The sequence below is a fragment of the Camelus dromedarius genome, chromosome 19 (genome assembly GCF_036321535.1).
Source record: "Camelus dromedarius isolate mCamDro1 chromosome 19, mCamDro1.pat, whole genome shotgun sequence".
In the NCBI taxonomy this organism is placed as follows: Eukaryota; Metazoa; Chordata; class Mammalia; order Artiodactyla; family Camelidae; genus Camelus; species Camelus dromedarius.
This window is the reverse complement of record NC_087454.1, coordinates 15936861-15960978: the sequence shown is the minus strand read 5'-3', so window position 1 is coordinate 15960978 and position 24118 is coordinate 15936861.

Here is a 24118-nt window from a genome sequence, read left to right as displayed (position 1 = left end):
GCACAGTTCTGGTGGCTGTCCTGTTGGTGTTCATGCCTGAATATTAAGGAGGAGGCCAGGTTCCTCACCGACAAATGCTTTCTTCCTACCAGTTCTGGCTAAACCATTTATAGCCCTTAATGGTGAAAACGGGGAATTCCTAGTGAGTTGTGAGAGAAATGTGCAAAACTTACTGTCTTCCTCAGAGAAAGCCTGACATTCAGAAGGTGCATATGAAAAGAAAGGAAGTCAGATACCCAAGACATACAAACTTGAAATGCTACTCAGAGCAAGTCTGCTTGAGATGGACTTATGACTAAGAAAAGGCCATGTCAGGAGGAAAAAAATGCTCTGGGTAGTAGACTCTTTCCATCTCGTGCTTTTCTAAATTTGTCATCCTCCAAGAAGATCCCATGCTCTGGAGACATACCTGCTTCAAAAGAAGTTGGGCTTCAGAGGGACTGAGGGAGTGTGGATGACACAGAAAGGCAATTGGCTAGAACACAGCTCTTCATCCTCTTTTAGAATGGAGAGTAGTGAATGTTTCAAGACACAAGGGAGAAGGTGATGGATGAAACACAGAGAAACGTTGCTCTTTGCCAAGTGACTCAGTAAGCTCGAATGATGTTTCCTATGGGAAGCTGAGATTATATGATCCACCAACACCATTTATAGACCTCTATTATGTTTGATGCTACTTCGGTTTGTTGATTTTTTTGGTAAATAATTCCATTCTAAGTACTTACAAGGAGATCTTGTAGTACAAGGATCCAGGATGACCTGAGTTCCCATCTCCTGGCTCTATTAGGTATTCTTGATAGGTCATTTACTTTTTCTGAGCCTCAATTTCTCTTCATTTAAAAAGTAGAGATTAATTTTACCTCCTAGGATCATCTTGATGGTTAGGGAAAATGTATGCAGAATGCCCAATGGTGTGGTTGGCACATAGAAACACACAATAAATGATAGAAAATAATGACAGTGAAGATAATGATAGTAATATGCCATCAAGTAGGTCATGTAGGGCTGTCAATGATGGTCTGTTTTTCTAGGGCTGTGGACTTTGAGCAAGTGAAATGTGCTCTCCCACTAAGAATCTCAGGTCCTATGTGTCAGAGGTCCCTCAGTGTCAGAGCCCCACCATGCACATTCTCATCTGTGGCACGTGGTCTGCCTGTGGCTTCTGAATAGCAGAATCATGGTGGGCATTCAAGAGTTGCTCAGGGGCACCTCCTGCCTCCTTCAATCCTTTGGTTCTGGTTCAGCTCTTTAGAGGGCATGTGCCCATGTCTGAGATAAAATATAAAAGTGTCCTCTCACTCATCTCACTTCTGTGAGGCATCTCCCACATTAAGGAAGAAGCTAAGTTGTCATCTGGGACAGCTCTGAGGATGGCTGCCTCCCACACACAGACTTCAGAGCTGATGGAGGAGATTCTGTTCCACCTTTCACTGAGTTTGAGTCACCCTCTTACATTTATTCACACACACAAATTCAGAGCCTCTGTAGGCTTTGCAAATGATTTCTCTTCACTTCAAAAACAATTGGAATTTCAGATGCACTAAAAGTTCATCTCCCAAGTAAGAAAATGCTCTATCACTGACAGAAGAACACATTCCTTCATTAATCCACAATCTTTGGAAATGCTGAGGGCATCTGGGAAGGCAATGGATTAAAATATTTCTTAAAAAATACTGAAACCAAAATAAAAATTGAGTTGGCTGTGTAGATATAACATACATATGGATCAGCGTTCCAGTGGGATTTGCTGACATTTACAGATTAATTAAATTATACTATTTTTATATTTATAAGAAATTTAGCCATTGACTATGCACCAGGCAATGCTTGGGAAAAAAAGGACTGAGCAGTTGGGAAGTGCGTATAATACCATCAATTATTTTTGAATCTAAACTACTAGAGTGGAGAGTTCTTTTTAAACAGTCAGTGCAGTGTCTCTTTTGTTTATTTATTTTTAAATTACATTTGTATTTTGAATAAAGAAAATATTTACATGGTTTAATATCCAAAAATTGTAAAAGGCATTCAGTAAAAATATTTTCCTCCCAACCCCCTTCCCCAGTCTCCCATGTTCTCTTTCTTGTATTTTTCAGCTATGTTTTATGAGTATCTTCAAAAATGTGTGTGTTTATGTGTATAATTTTGTTAGACATTGCCAATGCACTCTCCAAATAGGCTGTACCAATTTACAATACCACCAGCAAAGCATGAACACTCCTGTTTCTCTACATTCTTGCCAAATTTATATTATTCCTTGGCTGGCCAGCATAGAATTCTGCTGCTTTTGTTGTTCCCTTACTAGCAAGCCCCCACTTAACCCCACACAACAAATTTTACCCAAGTCTTCCTTCTAGAAGCCCTATGCATTTCGCCATATTTTCACTCTTTTAGAATATTTTTATGTAGTAGAAAAGAAGGGGTTTTTGAAGTGAGAACTATTTAAAAATATTTAACAGTATATGACATTTAAAAATCTAGGCTCTGGAGGCAAGTTGCATGGATTTGAATCCAAGCTCCAGTACTTTCTAGGTATGTAGGCTTGGAATAGTTATTTCACCTCTTTGAACCTCAGTTTGCTCATGGAAAATGAAGAAAATATCTTGGCTTGCTGACATGGTATTAGGAATAAATGAGATAATGCATGTAAAGTGTCTGGAACTTGGAAGATGCATGAAAGGTAGTTTGTATTGTTAGTTCTATTGTTAATAAAATCTGTGCCATTTGCCATTCAGTGAAGTATATGCTATGTATAAATAGATTTAGGTTAGATGCTAATGTCAACAAATAAAGTTCACATTTTAAAGGGAAACTTTTATTCTTGAATACCAACGACCATATGATGAAGAATTAGGGTAGTAGAGAAAACAAACAAAAACACTGAATTTGGGGTCACTTTATGTTTGTTGGCTATGGAAGAGCCATCAGAAAATCCTGACTAAGCAAAGCTAAGTTTATTAGACTTACTGCAATTCGAGAGAGGGAATGCTATGTAAGATCGTTTCTTCGTAATGTCTCACTAGGAGCAGATCAGGGAAGGATATTTAGGGATTTGGGGGCCTGGGCTGGGTACTTTTACCAGTTAGGATTGGACAGAATTTATGACACGTAAGACTTTGGATTGGTGGGTCCCATGAGGTAAGAAGCTTGAAATAAGCATTTATGTGTGGGCTGCTAGTTTTGACAAGTTAACTGTTTTAGTTGGTTGACAGTCTAACCATCCAGGAATAAGTATTTCTTAGAGCAAATATCTGTTATTTTTGCCTGGACTAGTTATTGTTTATGAAGTTGGAAACATGGAAATTATTTAAGAAATGCAGACCTTTAGGAAATTAGAAAGAGTGTTTGGTCCCAGAATGATTTTAACAGGGACGGGAGAGTCTGCATTGTCTCAGAATTGGTTAGTACAGGAACTATGTTGGTTTTAGTTCTAAATCCTAACTTTGCAGCAAATAGGACATGTAACTTTAGGCAAGACATTCAATATGCCACATACTTGTTTCTTCTTCAATGCCTGAAAAGCCTAGTGGAAGCTCTGTCTTCTGAGGAAGATGAGATTCAGGGCAGGGAGGCCAAATGTGGAACATTCTGGGCCCTGGAGGAAATGAATAAACAAGGCCACATAACTTGAGTGGAGACCCAGAAATAGTGCTGCACATTAAAATAGAGATTTTGAAGGCGATAAAATGAAAAGGTGAGGAGTTCGTTGGCAGCTGAAGTGTCAGAAAAAGGGTAGAGTCAGGTGAGGGAGAGGTAGGGAGAGCAGTTCAGAACCAAAGGCTGAATGCAGAGTTTTTACTGGGCCAACCTTTTTAATGCTGCCATTCTGATATTTTGTAGGTTGGTTTGGTGGTGACAGGAGCCGTTCAGCCTGGATACAACCTCAAGTCTTATTTCACTTATCTGAACAATGGGTACAAAAAACTTGTCCTGCTTTATATATTGTAATGTTCTTTCAACCTAAGATGTGGATAGTAACATTTTAATTTTGCATCATCATTATAAAGGAGAGGCTTCAGAATTAGGCAATTGGTTTTGTATGCATCAGGCAACATCATACAGGCAGCTTCCTTTCCTGATTATATGTAAGATAGATCCAAGTTGTAAGATAGTGTTCAAGAATGGAGAAAGATAAAAATTCTTGGCTGTACATCAGGCAATGCATGGTTGACAAAACCAGCAGGCAGCTGGCCAAAATATTTCCTGCAATGGATACTACTTAATTTGGTTAAATTTCACCCTCCTCCATCAGGGATGATAATATATTTCAATAAATTCTGATTCAAATAAGGTTTATTGAAAATCTGCTATACACGTTAGAGTACTGAGCTCTTTCACATCCATTATCTCATTAAATTCTTACAACTGTATGTGAGGTAGGCATGATTGTCACTTTCTGAAACAGTATCTTCAAGTGTTTGCTTGGACAGGCATATTTCAATTGTTAAGATTCACTGCCAGGAACTGTACGTGATGTTTTATTCTGTCTTAAAACATTTTTCTCATGTTATGTAGTCACAGGCTTAATGTCATGCCCTGGACTTGGTTCATAGAGCAGCAAATGGCAGAACTGAGCTGAGATCAACTGTGGAGCATTTGACAATTTACTTTAAAATAATGATCTCAGACTCTAAAGGGAAATGGTCTCAGATATAAACAATTTTGCTTGGTGAAGGCCAAGGACAAGATAATGTTTATTCAGTTACTTTTGGTCCTCTGGAGTGTAAAGATAGATGATCAAGAGAAAGGAAAGAGACATTCAGACAGGTCAGCATTCCCTACATCCTAGCAAGAGTAGTTTTTCCCTCATATCTACAGCAGTACTTAAATAAATAAAAGTCTATTTAGTTAGTGCTCTAAGTAAATTCAATAAAAAAGAGGAGAGTCACATTGACAGAGCCTAATACAGGAATTTGGTTGTGTTCATGGGTACCTAAATGTGGCCACTGTTAGGAAATGGCTCAATATGATTGCCCTTTTGTGTTCTAAAAGAAGAATAATGTTACACCACCCCTTATACCCCATCCTAAATTGTGTACGTGTGTGTGTGTGTGTGTGTGTATAGGAGAGAGAAAAAGCTTATATGACTCTCTCTTTCTTGGGTAGGGCTTTAGCCCAGGGTTTTGCGGAGTAGCATTTTGGAAATGCACACTGGTAAGAATTTTAACTCTTTTTTTTTTAACTTTTTTTTTTTTATTGAGTTATAGTCATTTTACAATGTGTCAAATTCCAGCGTAGAGCACAATTTTTCAGTTATACTTGAACATACATACATTCATTGTCACATTCTCTTTTGCTGTGAGCCACCACAAGATCCTGTATATATTTCCCTGTACTACACAGTACAATTTTGTTTATCTATTCTACATTTTGAAATCCCAGTCCCTTCCCACTCCCTATCCCCCTGGCAACCACAAGTTTGTATTCTATGTCTATGAGTCTGTTTCTTTTTGTATGTATGTATGTATGTATGTATGTATGTATGTATGTATGTATGTATGTATTTATTTATTTATTTTTTAAGATTCTGCATATGAGTGATTTCATATGGTATTTTTCTTTCTCTTTCTGGCTTACTTCACTTAGAATGAAGTAACATCCATGTAACATCCATGTAACTGCAATTCTCCAGTAACATCCATGTTGCTGCAAATGGCGTTATGTTGTCGAGTTTTATGGCTGAATAGTATTCCATTGTATAAATATACCACCTCTTCTTTACCCAGTCATCTGTTGATGGACATTTAGGCTGTTCCCATATCTTGGCTATTGTAAATAGTGCTGCTATGAACATTGGAGTGCAGGTGTCTTTTTGAAGTAGGGTTCCTTCTGGATATATGCCCAGGAGCAGGATTCCTGGGTCATATGGTAAGTCTATTCCATATGTCTTTTGAGGAATCTCCATACTGTTTTCCATAGTGGCTGCACCAAACTGCATTCCCACCAGCAGTGTAGGAGGGTTCTCTTTTCTCCACAGCCTCTCCAGCATTTGTCATTTGTGGATTTTTGAATGATGGCCATTCTGACTGGTGTGAGGTGATATCTCATTGTAGTTTTGATTTGCATTTCTCTGATAATTAGTGATATTGAGCATTTTTTCATGTGCCTATTGATCATTTGTATGTCTTCCTTGGAGAATTGCTTGTTTAGGTCTTCTGCCCATTTTTGGATTGGGTTGTTGGTTTGTTTCTTATTAAGTTGTATTAGCTGCTTATATATTCTGGAGATCAAGCCTTTGTCGGTTTCATTTGCAAAAATTTTCTCCCATTCTGTAGGTTGTCGTTTTGTTTTACTTATAGTTTCCTTTGCTGTGCAGAAGCTTGTAAGTATAATTAGGTCCCATTTGTTTATTCTTGCTTTTATTTCTATTTCTTGGGTAGACTGCCCTAGGAGAGCATTTTTGAGATGGATGTGAGATAATGTTTTGTCTATATTTTCTTCTAGGAGGTTTATTGTATCTTGTCTTATGTTTAAGTCTTTGATCCATTTTGAGTTTATTTTTGTGTATGGTATAAAGGAGTGTTCTAGCTTCATTGATTTACATGCTGCTGCCCAGTTTTCCCAACACCATTTGCTGAAAAGACTGTCTTTATTCCATTGTATATTCTTACCTCCTTAGTTGAAGATTAGTTGACCAAAAGTTTCTGGGTTCATTTCTGGGCTCTCTATTTTGTTCCATTGGTCCATATGTCTGTTTTTGTACCAGTACCATGCTGTCTTGGTTACTGTAGCTCTGTAGTGTTGTCTGAAGTCTGGGAGAGTTAGTCCTCCAGCCTCTTTCTTTTCCTTCAGTAATGCTTTGGGAATTCTAGGTCTTTTGTGGTTCCATATAAATTTTATTATGATTTGTTCTAGTTCTGTGAAATATGTCCTGGGTAATTTGATAGGGATTGCATTAAATCTGTAGATTGCCTTGGGCAGTGTGACCATTTTAACAATATTGATTCTTCCAATCCAAGAGCATGGGATATCTTTCCATTTTTTTAATTCTTCTTTAATTTCCTTAATCAGTGTTTTATAGTTTTCCATATGTAAGCCTTTCACCTCCTTGGTTAGATTTACTCCTAGGTATTTTATTACTTTGGGTGCTATTTTAAAGGGGATTGTTTCTTTACTTCCTTTTTCTGCTGATTCATCGTTAGTGTAAAGAAATGCCACTGATTTTTGAACGTTAATCTTGTAACCTGTTACCTTGCTGAATTCTTCGATTATTTCTAGTAGTTTTTGTGTGGACCTTTTAGGGTTTTCTATGTATAGTATCATGTCATCTGCATATAGTGACACTTTCACCTCTTCTTTTCCAACTTGGATACCTTTTATTTCTCTCTCTTGCCTGATTGCTGTGGCTAGGACTTCCAAGACTATGTTGAATAGGAGTGGTGATAGTGGGCATCCTTGTCTTGTCCCAGATTTTATTGGGAAGCTTTTGAGTTTTTCACCATTGAATACTATGCTGGCTGTAGGTTTGTCATATATAGCTTTTATTATGTTGAGATATATTCCCTCTATACCCACTTTGGTGAGAGTTTTTATCATAAATGGGTGTTGAATTTTATCAATGCTTTTTCTGCATCGATTGAGATGATCATGTGGTTTTTGTCCTTTCTCTTGTTGATGTGATGTATTACATTGATTGATTTGTGTATGTTGAACCATCCTTGTGTCCCTGGGATGAACCCCACTTGATCATGATGTATAATCTTTTTTATGTGCTGTTGGATTCTATTTGCTAGTATTTTGGTAAGGATATTTACATCTATGTTCATCAGTGATATTGGTCTGTAATTCTCCTTTTTGGTGGTGTCTTTGCCTAGTTTTGGTATCAGGGTGATGGTGGCTTCATAGAATGAGTTTGGGAGTATTCCCTCTTTTTCAATCTTCTGAAAGAGTTTGAGAAGGACTGCTATGAGTTCTTCTTTGTATGTTTGGTAGAATTCCCCAGTTAAGCTGTCTGGTCCTAAAACAAAGTTAGAAAATATTGCATGGGTGTTGTGAAAAGGAAAAAGATTTTTATTAACTGCTCAGTGTGGTTCAAATTTCCTGTGAGGCCAAAGAATGACATACCATAGCACTAAGAAATGTAACTCATATGAGGTGGCTTGGAATTGTGCAGCTTTGAAGTGAAATAGACCAGTGTTGGCTTTTTTTCCTTCTGGGCTATAATTTATAAAATTTCAGAGTCTGAACAATTCTATCTTTCTCACTTCAAAGGATACACCTATGTGGCAATCAGAGTTTCAAGGAAAGAAAGGACTGTTCCTGCATCAAGAGCTAGAACTCTTCCAATCCTGAATAAATGATAGTACTTCTTTTTGTCCATTTAATTTCAATATCTGATCAGTGAATTTCTGAAGGGTGATTTCTGTCTCATTTTATGTCAATGAATTTCTATACTTTTCCTAGCAGGTACAAAGCACTGTATATTGATATGGAAATAAGAACTCTCATATTCTGCATTTCAGAAATAAAAATAGTTACTAATCTTATAAAAGATTAGTTTTGAAGATGTTGGTAATGAAGAAAAAGTAGTAAATCAACAAAACTTCAAAGTACTAACTCTTCAATAGTGAATATACCCGTTAATCCAACTTAATGAAATGGTACCAAAAAAGATGTAGCAAAAAAAAAAAAAAAGTACAGTTTGCTTCCTTAATATCTACTTTATTGGACCCTTCCCCAAATTTCCTTGTACTGAAAGCCACAAAATCAGACAGGAAGGTTTACAGAGTCCCATAACATTTCTAAATGTAATCCAGGTACTTTTTTGTATCATTTACCATTTCCTTCTCCTGTAATGCTTTATAAATGAAACCTTCCATCCCGCTGTAAGGAACAAAGGGAATAGTGGAGCATCAGGGATTGTTCCTAAGAAAGAACTGCAAAATTTGACCTGAGTTTTTTTTTTTTTAAAGCTAACATTTAGCTTTCTCTGATATTTGGGAACAGTAAAGCCCAAAGTTATATATTAGGAAAGGCCCTTCAGGTCTATGATGCCTGGGGCTCCATCTGTTCACTCCCTGCTCTGATGAGAGACTAGGGCTCTTCTTACTGTGCTAAGCTAAACAAAGGTGCTTCTCCTATCACCAACTATAGAAAAAACTGAACCATATGAAAAAAAATCCCACCTGAATGAAAGCGACAATAAGTGTTTGTGATTTCCACTGTTATAAACCAACAGTAATTTACATTCATGCACATCCAAATCTAGGCTAGCCATCTGTTTGTATCTGGCGTACTTTCTCAAAAGACTGATAATCGATGGAGAGGGCACAAACCCCAGGCTTTATTCTTGCTTTGGAACCTTTGTGGATTCCATTCACATTGATAGTGCTTTTTGGAAATTTCTTTATGGTTTAATTTTCCTGAGGTTTTATTGATAAAGATAAACTATATGAAAATCTATATTAGTGCAGAAGATTTTTTTTAAAAGAAGCATTTCAAAAACCATTATGCAGGAGACAGAAATGTCTACAAAGTCTCTGTTAATCTTATAGTAGAAAGTGTTCCATTACCATTCTAGACCGAAAGATGTCCCCCTGTTTGCCATTTAGAGTCTAGAGAAGCTGTAAGTCATGAAGCAAGAGTAGCATCTGGAGAGGGTTGAATAGTGTCCTCCCCAAATTCATGTCTACGTGGAAACTCAGAATGTGATCATATTTGGAAATAAGGTCTTCGTCAGATGTAGTTAGTTAAGGATCTCCAGATGAAGTCATCCTGAATTTAGAGTCCTTACAAAAACACTGGTGTTCTTTTAAGAAGAAAAGAAGACAAGGAAGCAGAGAGAAAGCAATGTGAAGATGAAGGCAGAGATTAGAATGATGCATCTATAAGCTAAGAAATGCCAAGGATCCCTGGAAACCTTCAGAAGCTAAGAAAGAGAGACATGGGACAGTTTCTCCCTCAGAGCCTACCGAAGGAACTAATCCCTTGATTTTGGGCTTCTGCTCTCCTGAAATATGAGAATGACATCAGGGACTGGTATCATTTTTGTTTCCCTGGTGCCTAATAGAGTGCCACTTGTGTGTTTGAATGATGGCTTAGTTCAGGTCCTTTAGTACACTGATGAGGACACTGAGGCTTGGTGAAGGTAAGTAACTTGCACAAAGTCACATAAGAAATCAGTGGCAAGGCCAATATCAGAATTCAGTTATCCTGAATCCAGACCAGCAATTTTTTTCCCATGGATACTAAATAACAATTTAAAAATGGAACAAATTCTTAAACCTCTCAGAGTAATTACTTACAGTTGTCTCCTGACTGTCCCTGAGTAGTTAATAAGGTCAAATAATTTAAGCTTGGGTGTCATAACAGTGTATCTTACATTGCACAGCTGTTGATATATCATAAACCACAGACCTCACACACTCACCTAGGATGGCTGGTCCTAAGCGGATGCTTGTGTCAGCATCAGTGACCTCTGAGTTTTTTCCCAAGCAAAATATTTTTAGTTATTAGTCTGTTTTTTAATGGCTTTTTTTCTTTACCTCTAGTACATAGAAACTAGCTTCTTAATTCACTGAAATCAAATTAAAGTCCTAATAACTTCATTAGGAAGGAGAGGGCAGGTTGCCACACACTCCTATTTTTTCAGGCTTGGTGTCAGGAACAAAGTAACAGAATAGGTGTAACTAATTGTTTTTGGTGTTCTTATCATTGAAACAGTTCATCCCCTTTTCCAGGCAGATGCAGAAGCTTTGGTTTCCTCTTCTGGGTGAATACAGATGTACTTCCTCAATTCGCAGTTCCCCAGGGAATCATGGGAGTACACTCACTGCCCAACTCCTCCACCCCGTCTGACAGAAGAGCTATGAACTGGATTTGATTGGATTTTGTTTGATTTAGAAAGAAATTATTTACTTGAGTGAACAGAAAACAGTGGGAACTGTCAAGGTGCCTTCAAAAACCCAAACATTTTTGAAGCCTGGGATGGGATAAAAGTCAAACCATTTGAATACAGGCCATTTAATAAATCAGTTCTATTGATGTTCTTTGGAAGGACATCATTATTTACCCTTTCTCTGTGGCTGTCGTAAGGGAGGTGACTGTACACAATGAAGAGTTGGGTAATTTGCATTTTAATTTAGAATTTATTGAGTTTACTGATCCTCTTGTTTTTAATGTGCTCTCCTTGCTCTTTTCTGTTTATCAACAGCACATCTAATCTGTTTCTTAGTTTCATCATCTGGAAAATTAGGATAATAATAGGGCTTACTTCACAGTCTCATTATGAGGATTAATGAATTAATGTATGAAAGTGCTTAGATAATGCCTGGCGTATGTCATCACCATCATCATCATCGTGATCCTTCAATATCTGGCTCAGATCCCTTTCACTCTGGCTAGCCTTTCTAAACACCCTACTGGAAAGTAATACTTCTCTATCTTAACTACTATAGTATGTATTGTTTATGCTTATTTGGGATAGTGTTATCAGTTATTTTCATCATGTGCACTGTATTTCCTTCAACAGATATTAATTGAACACCTGGTAATAGCTAAATACTATGCCAATCTTGGTGAACAAACCATGTGACCCCTGCTCTCATGGTGTTAACAGTTTAGTGGCTTAATTTACTGGACAGATTGTGCTAATATTAATCTCACCTGTAATCAATAACTTACTCAAAAGGTAATGCAGATTTTCTGGTACAGTCTAGAGTGGGGAGGGGGACAGGTCAGAAAATGGCAGCTTTTTGCTAGTGGTTCCACTAGTTGGGTGGTCTTTTATACAGTTACACCAGCGGAGGACAATTGTGGGTTTTTCCTGATGCCTACTGGGACACCCCACTGGTCTGGGGAGGGAAAGCATGAACTCCCTGATGTTTCTAGAGGACTCTAGAAGCAAGTACTCAGTGACTTATGTATTCATCCCCCTCTTCTGCCCCAGGGATTCCCACCTTTTGACTTCACCCTTGGCCTAACTCTATAGCCATGCATTTGGCAGTCCAGTATTTGAGACCTGACCTCAAATTCCTTGATCTAGACAACTGAAAACACCTTTGACTGGGATTGACAGTAAAAATTTATTTCTGCTTATGGCAGTCTTTGATAGCATTGGAGTTGTTTAACTGGGGCATGAATACAATTTGTTCATTAAAAAATAAAAATGACCTTAGCTCTTCAATACAATTATCTATGAAATCTCCAGTTACAAAGACCATGTGTGTAGACTTAATAATCTTTCCTTTTTCTCTTGGCAATTCATTTAAGGCTTGGCTCAAATACTGCTCTTTGTACTTTACTATTCTTTTTCAGCAGAACTACTTGCTATCTTTTTGTGCTACTGCATACCTGACTGTACTAAAATTTCACTCTGTCAATTAGAGTGGAAAAAAATTCTTTCCTTGACTTTGGGGACTTACAGGATCTATTGTCTAATTTACCATCCTTATCTGTGTCCTTTGTCTCATAGTTCCCTCCCCAGTGCTCACTAAGTCCCAGCCCTGCTTGCCATCTTTCTCAGTTGCCATCAGTGGAAGCTCTTCCAGCTGCAAGGCCTTTTGCACCAACCTTTCCCTGTGCCTGGAATATATTTTCTGTTGGCACCATTTCATCCTTGATGCATCAGCTCCCCTAACTCCATTATATCAAATAGGATTTTCTCAATTACACAACCTTGCATATTTTTTCTTAGTATTTATTATGACCTTTATTTGATGAGTATGCCTCTCCATTAGCATACAGTTCCCTAAGGATAGGGACTCTGTCTTGTTTTCCTCTTCATGATTGTTTCCTCTTCATGATTAATGCCCTGAACTTCAGCCCAGTGTGCTGGAGTCCAGAGCACCAGCGGAAGACAGACAACAAAGAAGGACAGACTTTTCTCTCCTAGGAGAGAAACCCTCTACATGGGATTGAGTTGGGTGTGGGTGTGAAGACAAATTGGTTAATGCCTTTTTTTTTTTTGCTATCTTCATTACAATGGCTGACAGGTAGAAGGAGCTCAATTAATGATATTTAAGCAGAAGGAGCTGGGAGTCAGTCCTTTTTTCCCAAAGTCAGCTCATATGCAGCATCTGCAGATCAATAATTACACAGCATGGAAATGGCTATTTCTGTAGGAAGTCTGGCTCCTATAATTGTTGGTGAACAGAGTCATCAGATGTGCTTGGAATTCCTTACTCTTTCAGCAAACCTTCATCATCGCATTTTGTTCCTTATCATCTCAGTGGTCTCAGTTTTTAGAAAATGTCTGTGTCCAAAAAGCTGACTGGGATAATCTGGCTAACCAATGGATGTCATCAAAATTAGACTTCAGTTTATAATATAGAATATCTGTTGTTCATTTTTAGGGCAAAAACAAGCTCTGGTTTATGCTTTAGTTAAAGAAAAATATTCAGACTACTCCTAACAAAAACCTTTGTCTCAAAATCTCATTTATTTCTATTTTTTAAAAATGTCTTAAATAGTCAAGGGAATTTGTTTAAAATGAAGAAAAATAGAGATGAAATGCTTTTCTCTTAAGTCAAGCATTACATTTGTGAGACTGCAGTTCTTTGAACATGTTCTTGGTGAGTTAAAGATTCAAGGACAATGGAGGGAATCCAATAGATTTAGGTACCAACTGTTAGTAGGAACATGAAATTGATTTTATTTTATTTGAGTAGTAGTAAGACTAAAGCATTTTGTAAGAAGCTTTCCCATAGAAACCAGTCACTAGTGATAAGAAAGCAGAAGGTATTAAAATTCACCAAATAAATCCTTGTTATACATTTATTTTAAAACTTGTTTCACTTGGTCATTGCTATGAAGGTCAAATTAACTGTAGTCAAGAAATGCATTCTAACAAGATAAAATGGAATTGCACACTCCTATTGCCATGTTTAATTTGTACTTTACACCTTAACATTCAATATGATGGAATGTCATTCAACTGTGAAGCTGGCATTAATGAGGTCACCTGGTTTATACGAGGCTTTTGCGTGGCATTTATTGATTTGATTGACTTCAAAAATTATACTCTGAATAATATTTTAAATGAAAGGTAGAAGTGGTGAGAAATGTCCTCATTCTTAATCTTGAATGTGGAGTTTCAAGGGTTTAAAAGAACCCTTCATCCCATTTCTATTTTAAACAACTTTTCTCTTTAACACACTCCATCAAGTACTCATGAAAATTTTTAAACATAGATTTAAACTTTCAGTTTATTTTGTGGTGTTATTTTATTATACAAATTGTGTTTTTTAAAAAGTGCTGATAATGATCAAAAAAAGAGTAGTTATATAATTATAAAATTACAAGTTTTATAATTATAAAATTCTTATTAAAATTTTACTAATAACTAATGACTGTTACTGATATCTAAATTTGGGTTAATGCCAAAATGGAGAATGTTGAAAAATAATACTTTTATTATGAGCTTAATTTCCTGGCATATCACTTATCTCCCTCCTCTGTGTTCCTTCTTCATTTAGGTATGACAAATCCTTTGGCATATAAATCTTGCAGGGTAGGGTAGAGTATTATTTAACCTCCAAAGCATTACTAATAGATAAAAGAAATCTGCTTATTAAGTACAGGGATTGATTCAAATTTGACCAAGATTGATTAAAAAAGGTATGTAACTGCAAATAATTTTCTTGCCCAGGAGATTATCTCCATAGTAGCCAACTTTTTAGAACTGAATGGCAGTATTTATGGCTGACTGAGAAATATGGCTTCTCTATCTGGAGAGTGAGATCAGTGCTTTTCAACAAACTAAATGTCGTAGGTGTGTAGAGTGGCTCACACATGAGGGTGCCTAATAGTGAATCAGCTCTCTCTCCTTTTGCTGTAGCTGCAGCTTTCAACGTATATTCACTAGTCCAACAGCATCCACATCATCTGGGAACTTGTTAGAAATGTAAATTCTCAGCCTCCTCCCAGATTTACTTAATTAGATACTTAGGGGCTGGGGTCTAGCAACCCAAGTTTTAATAATCCCTCCAGATGATTGTGACGCATGCTAAAATTTGGGAATCTCTCCTCTGGAAATTTAGATGTATTGAGCTTTCACTAATTTTCTAGTGTATCTATTAAGAAAAATAAACCTTAACTCTGCTGATTTTCTCCTCAACACTTTCCTAACACAGCTAACATTTGTTGAGCTCTTGAAAAACAATGTGTCTGCATTGTGCCTACCTTTTAAATTATTATCTCACTTAATCATTATATGATATACTACTATTATGGTCATTTTTGAGATGGGAAAACTGAGACTTTAAGAAGTTACTAGGTTGCTGAAAGTCATATAGCTGGTAAAGGATGCTGGGATTCAAATCCAAGTTGTCTGATATTTGATCTTCATCATCGTGTTATATAAAGCTCTTTGTTATTGAATAACTATAATGTAGCCAAAGCTACTATTGAAACCTGTACTGGCAAATCTACTAGATTCTCCCTTCACTTGATCTTTCCAACCATAATCTAAAATGAACAGTGACATCCTGGACCTGCATTCGTTGTAGTTTTCATTTGTCCTGGCAGTATTAGTTTTAAATTGACATGCCCCTAAAGGTTGGTGCTGGTAATTACATTAAAAATGCACTGGCCAACAGAATTTCACTTTGGCTCCATGCTCAGAACAAATATACGTGGAATACAGATGTTTTCTTTCATGGAAAACGGTAGCACATGTTGACTCAGCAGATCAATAGAAGATAAAACAGAGAGAAGGAAACAGCAATTCAGGGAAACCCGGGGAGCTTGGAAATGGGGGCGGATAATAGAGTGGATAATGCCAACACATGCTCCAGGGAATAAGAATACCAAGCCCAGCATCCTTGTTAGATGGGTGGCACTTGTGACCAGAGTTTCCAGTTGTAAAGTCCCCAGTGAGCCATGTCTGTAAGCATTCTGACCACTGGACCCTGATTTTTATTTAATTGGCTCAAATGTGAGAAAACTTTGGAATGAGAGGCTTCAGATGATAAAGAAGAGTGCCCTTAGGGAAAGAATTGATTGGAAGGTTAATAGAATCAGGCAATGTCTCTGCTGTTCATCTCTTTTTTCTGTACTTTCCTTCATCCTTCATATTTTAGAATCAACTCTGCTCAACTTATTTATGTGTCCTTGGAATTTTTGTATAATGCCGAGTTTGTCCTCTGTTTGTCACTTGTCAGTGACGGGCAATAATGTTGGAATTCAGATGGGGAAAACTCTCCACTTATATTTGGGGGCACTTCAGGTCTGCAATAAGCTGTCACCCTGTAATGAAGGTATCCTCTGCCATCAGTGGCTTGGCTTGTGGAACCTCATCAGATATCCCTAGTAGGTCAGCTCCTCAATTGCACATTTAAAGCACAGGACCCTAGAGGGCACAAAAAAAACGCTTTGAACAATTGAATGTAATCTTCTTTTTAATGTTATGTTTTCCCCAGGATAACATCTAATTGCTTTGTAAATGGTCCTGGTTTTTGCCTTGAACAATCTTGCACAGAAGGCAATTAGGGATTTTTTTTTAATGTGCAAAATATTTTCCTAGGTCTCTTTCTTTCAACTTGTATTTATGCTGCCCAGTTATAAAACCTGTGTAGCTTGCAGTTACTATTCCTTGTCATCTTCCAAGCTATGTCCTTCATTCTTTAAGATTTTCATTTTCTCTGATGAAGAGATGAATTACTAGGTGACCACATCAAGTGTACTTATGTGGCATGCTATCAAGGTGGAAAAGGGACTCACTCACTCTTACTATAATTGATGTGACTCTCAAATGCTCAGATCTCTAAGACTGAACAACAGCCTTGGGTAGAGAATCTGAGAACTGCGCAGGCAGGTTCTTCTTGGGAAGACTAGCAACATGTGAAGTGACCTTCCTAGAAGCTATTAAATCTTAATTGCTGCTCATATGTCAGAACTCAGTTTATTCCTTAAATGCATAGTGCACCTTTCCTTTCAGCAGCACGGCAGCCTGGTGTGGAGGAGTGGGCTCTCAAATCTACAGGCAGAATTATTTCACTCTTTGGAGACTGAAGTCATTACTGCTCAGTCGTTTTCTTCTCCCTTCTAGGGGTCTGTCCCATTTTTTTTTTTCCTCCCAATTATTCTATTAGTCCTCGCTGCTAGAAGCCCAGGTTCTTTCTAGCTCATCATAGTCATGAATCTTAATTATTCTGCCCACATTGGCATGTCTGTCTGCCTGTGAGCCTGTCTTTTATTATTTGAAAAGTTCATGAAAAGGGGATTTGGACTTCTTACCTTTGTAATAAAAAAAAAAACTCTTGAGATTATGCAAATTATATTACTTTGCCCTTCAGAAAAATGTAATTGTTATGTGGAACAATATTTGTCCTCTTTCCATTACTATTTCTTGGTGACTGAACAGCACTATGGATATTTGTGACCTTCAAAGATAAGAATGCAATTGTTACCTGCCCATAAACTGCATTCTAAGGGATTTTGGGTTTTAGTTGATTTTTGTTTTTTTTGTTTTAAATATTGGTTTCATTTGAATAGGAAAGCAAAGCAACTTTGATGATTTATTCTGGATTTAAATAACCTTGCTTTTCGTTCCTGTGCTGACCCTTATATTCTTTTCCCCATTAATTTACTGCTAAGGTGCTTTTGGCTGAATATGTCACTGTACTTCCACTTGGATGTCAGGATGCTTGGGGAAATTCAGGGGCCTGCAAATTGCAAGATTTGGACTCTTGACTGGATTGTGCCTTTATCTAGCAGCTGGGCCTTGTTCAGTTACATAGCTGCTCTGGACCTGTATTCTCTCAATCATACATTGAAGAAGTCCTAAAAGGTGCTTTTAAAGCTATGTTTCAGTTCTCAAGTCTTGATTTGTTTTTATTCAATGACAGAGTGATATCCAGTGATCACAGAAGTACTAATAGGACACAAGCTAATGATGAACCACCTTGAGTTGGATGGTGTTCTTGTGCTGCTGAACTCTTTGCAGAGTTCACTAAGCACACTCGTCTCTTAACAATGTCCAGGCTAGGTCAGCTAGTTCCTATTGGTGAAGTGTCGGGCAGGTGAACTTGAGGTAATCTGCAGTATTTCCATTGGTTAAATAAATGAGATGATTTTCCAGAAGGCTCATATTTTCCGGCAAGGTAACTGAAATCGGAAATCAGTATTCATCAACATATCATCAATAATTGCTCCACAAAGGAAATGAATACTGCAAATGCTTAGAGGTTATCCTTCCAGGCTTTTCTCAAACATTGATGTTGCGTATAAACAAAATAATACTGAATGTAGAGTTATGTATCTTACTCTGTTCTCTTATCTTTGGATTCTGTCGTTAAAACTCTTCAAAAATATTTCTTCTTTGAGCCTCATTTTACATATGTTAAAACGTATGTTTTAGATCTAGATTTATGTTTTAGTCCGTTTTTTAGATGTTGTTCCTCATACTCAATGGCTTGGACTCATTGAGTACTTTCTACTTGCCAATTACTTTAAATGTGTGATCTCTTTCATATTAATGATATTGTTATGAAGTAGGTATTATGACTATCACCATTTTACATACCTGGCAACTGAATGTTAAAAAACTTAACTTGCCTGCAGTTACCCAAGTTGTAAGTGGGGAAGCCAGGACCCACACCCAGGTTATCTGAATCTAGATCATATGTCCTTAGCAACAACTCTAAGCAATGACTCTGTAGTATTCAGGCTATTGTCTATGTAAGTTGTGTTAGAGACTCCTCATTCTTACTGTTTTTATATGAAATATTTGCATAATTAGGAAAATGGCCATCTGACCTTATGTATAAGTCATTTCATTTCTCTGAGCCTTGGTTTTCTCATCTAAACAATGGGTGATTTGTTAACAAGTCTTAATTCAAATGACTGTTGTAAAGATTGAAATAATGGATATGAAAACGCCTTAGAAACTGACAGCAAAGCATGTTGCCATCCATGCTGGGAATCTAAGCAAGTGGCTTTTAAGTTATCCTGAACTTTGAGATATTTTGGCAAGAAGCACCCTGGCAATTAAAATCCCTCTTTCCCTCTTGAATGAATCAGATATTTCCTTGACTACCAGATTTCAATTTGAAAATATACATTTCAAACTGTAAATGCTCTTTTTTAAAAAGGAATTTGAACAAAGAGTGAACTGAATCATGAAAGTTAATGTGTCATGAAGGATTGAAGCATTCATTCAACATGTAATAAATGTTTCCCTAGTGTGCTAGGTATCCAAGATGCTCAGGCACTGGAATATACCGGGACCACCGCAACAAAGGGAGGCCTCAACCCTGACAAAGCTCTCCGTGACTGTTTGTCATAAAAGTTGGCTAAGAGGTCCTCTAATAAATGTGAGGGATAGCACTCAGCTTATCTCATCATTTTATAGAAGAGAAAATTGAGGCATAGAGATATGAAGGGACATGACCAAGGTCTACCAGCTGGCTAGTGACAGAAATAGAATTAAGTAAAACCAGTCTCATAACCCCATGCTCCTTTTAAATACCAGATAAATGGTACCTGGAAATGACAGATGGATTAGATGGAGAAGCCAGTGCCTTTGTACTTGGAAGGTATTAGGTGGATGTTTGTGTGCAAGGTACAGTAGATTTTTCCCTTCCATCCTAGTTTGCATGGAAACATTTCTGGCTTTCTTAGAAGCTTGTTTTGGGGGTGATAAGCCTGTGTTTGGTTCCCTTCCTGATCATTGTGCTGCAACACTGTTCCCCTGGTCCCATATTCACTTTCTATATTTCTTGGCCACTGGGCACATTATTTGACATTTATTTACACTTATCTGCATTTTCCATCTTCTAAGCCCACATATAACACATAGTAATGTAAATCCTTGGCTGCCGCTTGGCATTTGGGTACTTTATTATTTACTGTGCTGTGCCTCCCTTCCTGTTTAGTGTAATCTGCAAATCTTGTCCTCAGTACCAAGTCATTTGTATATATAATTAAAATATTCGATCCCTTCCAACGCTGATCCTTGTCATATGTCTCCCTAGGAATTTTTTTTCCCATATGGTGAATATTTTGCTTTTATTTATTTATTTCGCTCTTTGGAAGAAGATTGGGCCGAGTAGGCTCTGTGACATTCCAGAGACCTAACCCTGTTCTTTAAAGTTCTAAAGAATCACAACATCCTTAGCCTTTACTCATTTGCTGAGTGATTTTTTTACAAGTTTCTTTTTAATGAAAAGACATTCTGTCCACTAATTGCAGTAAACATATATTAATGGCCCACTTATCATGGGGAACCATTTCTCCCATTTAGAGGCTTTACAATTGGAGATAAGATTTGAATTCATTAGCACTGTGTGCCAGGACGCTTATTGTTTTCCTCTCTAATGTCATGCAGGGACCATTTCTGGATAAAGGATATTGCACCAGACAACTAATACTGAGATTTTAATGGCTCTGAAGCTGTTAACTAGGGGCCTGATTGCATAGGCACCTAGAGTGAGTTAACTCTCCTAGACATCTGGCAAATTGCTTCCCAAACAGCTATTGCATGGCTGGGAAATTCTCTGACGTTTGAAACTTTCTGCTACTTGAATAAAGAGTATTTAACGGTGTGAATCAACGAAACTGTCCTCATTCTTAAGCAAAATTGCCCATGTGGAGTTGTTTATAAGCATCCCTGATACCCACACACACATTCCCAAACTTCTTAAACTTCTCTCACCAGCTTAGTTGTTTAACAGGTTTCATGTATCTGCCATCTTTTAATTGGATGAGATTTTAACATGCATGTGCCTTTGGGATAGTAATAAATAGATTTAAATGAACACTGATGTATACAAGTCTTCCTAAACTGGAGGGTGTTAGGGAGGGTTGAGAGCAGAAGGATGCTGTGCAGAGGGAAGAAAGCCAGTGGGGTGAGGTGGGAGGAGCAGAGCGTAGTATGTGGTTGTTTCCCTAAATGCTGTTTTCCTAATCAGGGAACTTTAGGGCTCTAAAAATGGCTGCATTGATGCACAGTGCTGCTTGAGATTTAACCCTCTACATTTGCAAAATTTACCCTCACACTCAACCTTATGAGGTCAGACTACTGAGAGCAAATATCTCCAGAGGTTCTGGTCTGCAAGAGACAAGTGTGAACGGCAGGGAGTGAAGATTAAAAGATAGATGATGTTCCATTTCTCCTTAGCAGCTCCCATTTTCTCTGTCTGAGAAGTGAAAAGCCATGCAATCTATCTCTGGATGACTAGGGACAAGACATGTTTATTTTTTAGTCAACATGGGCTCTGTGAACCCTTTAGAAATTTTAACCTTAGTTTCCTGTCAATGCCATTGGTTTTGCTTGGGGGGTTATCAGCCCATGGGATGTTTCTTGAGGTAGTACTTTATCTTTCTCTGGAGACAAACTCTGTTCATTTCCAGAATTTCTCCCAGAAGTGCCACAGCCCCAAAGAGATAAGACAAGCCAACTAAGAAATCATGCATTTCCCCAAATAGATAACAGACTTAAGAACATGGTTTATTTGACTATTTAAATTCTTTTCTCAGGAGTATTGGTCTTATTCAGAGCTGTTGTTCAAATGGTGCATATCCATATGGTTGAAACAGTAAATACTGTCAACTCACATAATTTTTTCTTCTTTATTTTTTAATTTACATACACTAAAGTTCACTCCCTTTGATGTAAGTCAGTGAGTTTTGACAAATACACACAGTTGTGTAACTACCACCATAATCAAGATAAAGAATACTAGTGCCATTACCCTAAAAAACTCTCTCCTGTTGTCCTTTTGTAGTTATACTCTCCCTTGGCCCTTAAACCCTTGATACAATTCCTTTGCCAGATATGTAATTGGCAAATATGTCCTCCCAGTCTATTACTTTACAAAAATTTCTCTGAACAACATCTTTCACAGAGCAAAATTTTTGATTTTGATGAAATCATTTTTTCTTTCATAGATCATGCCTTTGCTGTCAAATATAAGGTCTTTTACTAACCTGAAGTTACACAGATTTTCTCCCATAATTTCTTCTAAAAGATTTATAATTTCAGGACTTTGCATTTAGGCCTATAATCTATTTTTAAATTAATTCTCTAAAACAGATGAGGCTTAGGTTGAGACTCTTGTTTTGAAAATGGATATCCAGTTGTTCTGGCAGCATTTGTTGAAAACACTGTCCTCTTCATTTAATTGCCTTTGCAGCTGGGTCAAAAATCGATTCACTGTAATTTTGGATTTCATGGTTGAGACTCTCTATTCTGTCCCAATGATTTATTTATTTCTTCTTTCACCAAAACCACACTGCTTTGATTACTGTAGCTTGGAGTAGGATATTATGAGTCTTCTAATTTATTCATCTTTTCAAAATCGTTTTTGGTATTTGAGTTCCTTTGACTCCAGTGTAAATTTTGAAGTCAGTTTGCCAATATTTGCAAAAAGTTACCTGATGTAGATTGAGATTGCATTAGATCTATACACCAAATGGGGGCCATTGACATCTTAATAATACCAAATTTTCCAATCTATGAACATTATCTCTCCTTTTATTTAGATCTTCTTTATTTTTTATCCATGTTTGGTAGTTTTCAGCATACAGATCCTACACGTTTTGTTGGATTTATACCTAAGCTTCATTTCTTGAGTGCTGTTTTAAATGTTTTTTTAAAATAATTCAAATTCCAATTATTTATTACTGACATATAGGAATATGATAAACTTTTGTATATTGACCTAGTATCCTGCTATCTTGCAATATTCACTAATTTGACCAAGGAGCTAGTTTGAAGACTATTTTGAATCTTTTACATACACAGTCATGTCTGTGGATAAAGACAGTTTTATTTTCTTTCTAATCTGTATGCCTTTTATTTCTTTTTATTATTTTATTGTACTGGCTAGGAGTTATAGTATGATGTTGAATAGCAGCGATGAGAGAGGACATCTTTGCCTTTTTCCAGATCTTAGGTGGAAAGCACTTAGTCTTTCATCATTAAGTATGATGTTAGCTGTATTTTTTTTTTTTTGTAAATATCCTTTACTAAGTTCTCTTTTATTTATAATTTGGTAATAGTTTTTATCATAAAGGAATGTTGAATTTTATCAAATGTTTTTCTGCATCTATTGAGAGAGATGCTAATACAATTTTTCTCAGTCTGCTAATATGGTAAGTTATAGTGACTGATTTGTGAATGCTGAACCAGCCTTTCCTTCTTTAGATGAATCCCACTTGGTTGTGATGTAGTCATTTTTTATATAATGCTGGATTTTGATTTGCTAATGTCTTCTTGAGGATTATTGTGTCTATATTCACGAGGGATATTGCTCTCGAGTTTTCTTATAATCTATCTGTCTTTGGTATTAGAATAATGCAGGTCTCGTAAAATGAGTTGAGAAAAGTTGTTCCTCTTCTATTTTCTGGACGACATTGTAGAATTGATATAATTTCTTCATTAAATGTTTAGTTTTTTACCCTTCATGTAAAACATGGAAATCCCCTTTCCTCTCTGGTAACCATAAGATTTTTTATATGTCTGTGAGTCTATTTCTGTTTTGCAAATAGTTAATTTGTATCATTTTTTTTTTAGATTCCACATGTAAGTGATATCGTATGATATTTGATCTGTCTGACTTACTTCACTTAGTATGATAATCTCTAGGTCCATGTATGTTACCGCAAATGGCATTATTTCATTCTTTTTATGGCTGAGTAATATTCTATTGTATATATAAACCACATCTTCTTTATCCATTAATCTGTCAGTGGACATTTGGCTATTGTAAATGGTGCTGCTGTGAATATTGGGGTACATGTACCATTTTGGAATTAGAGTTTTTGTCTTTTCCAGATATGTGCCCAGAAGTGGGATTGCTGGATCACCTACAGTCCAATTTTAAGTATGCAGAAATAGACAACAGTCTGGAATAGTGAAGCAATCTATATCCTTGAATGACCATCTGAAGCAGAGCCACCCTACCAACTAAAATTCTTCATCTTTGCATGAGTAAAAATAATTCTGTTTTTAAAGCTGTTAAATTTTGGGGTCTTTTTGTTAAAGTGGCTTAGTATTTAGCTTATTTACCCCAACTGAAAAGAAGGTCCTTTTGTCTCAATGTTATTGAGATTCACCTACAAGAAGTCTAATGGGATCAAACACTGGATGGGGCTATGTATAGAGTTGTCTATTTCTGCCATGGGAAAGGTTATAAAACAGAGTGAGAGCACACCCTCAGTTTTCCTGGAGCAACAATGT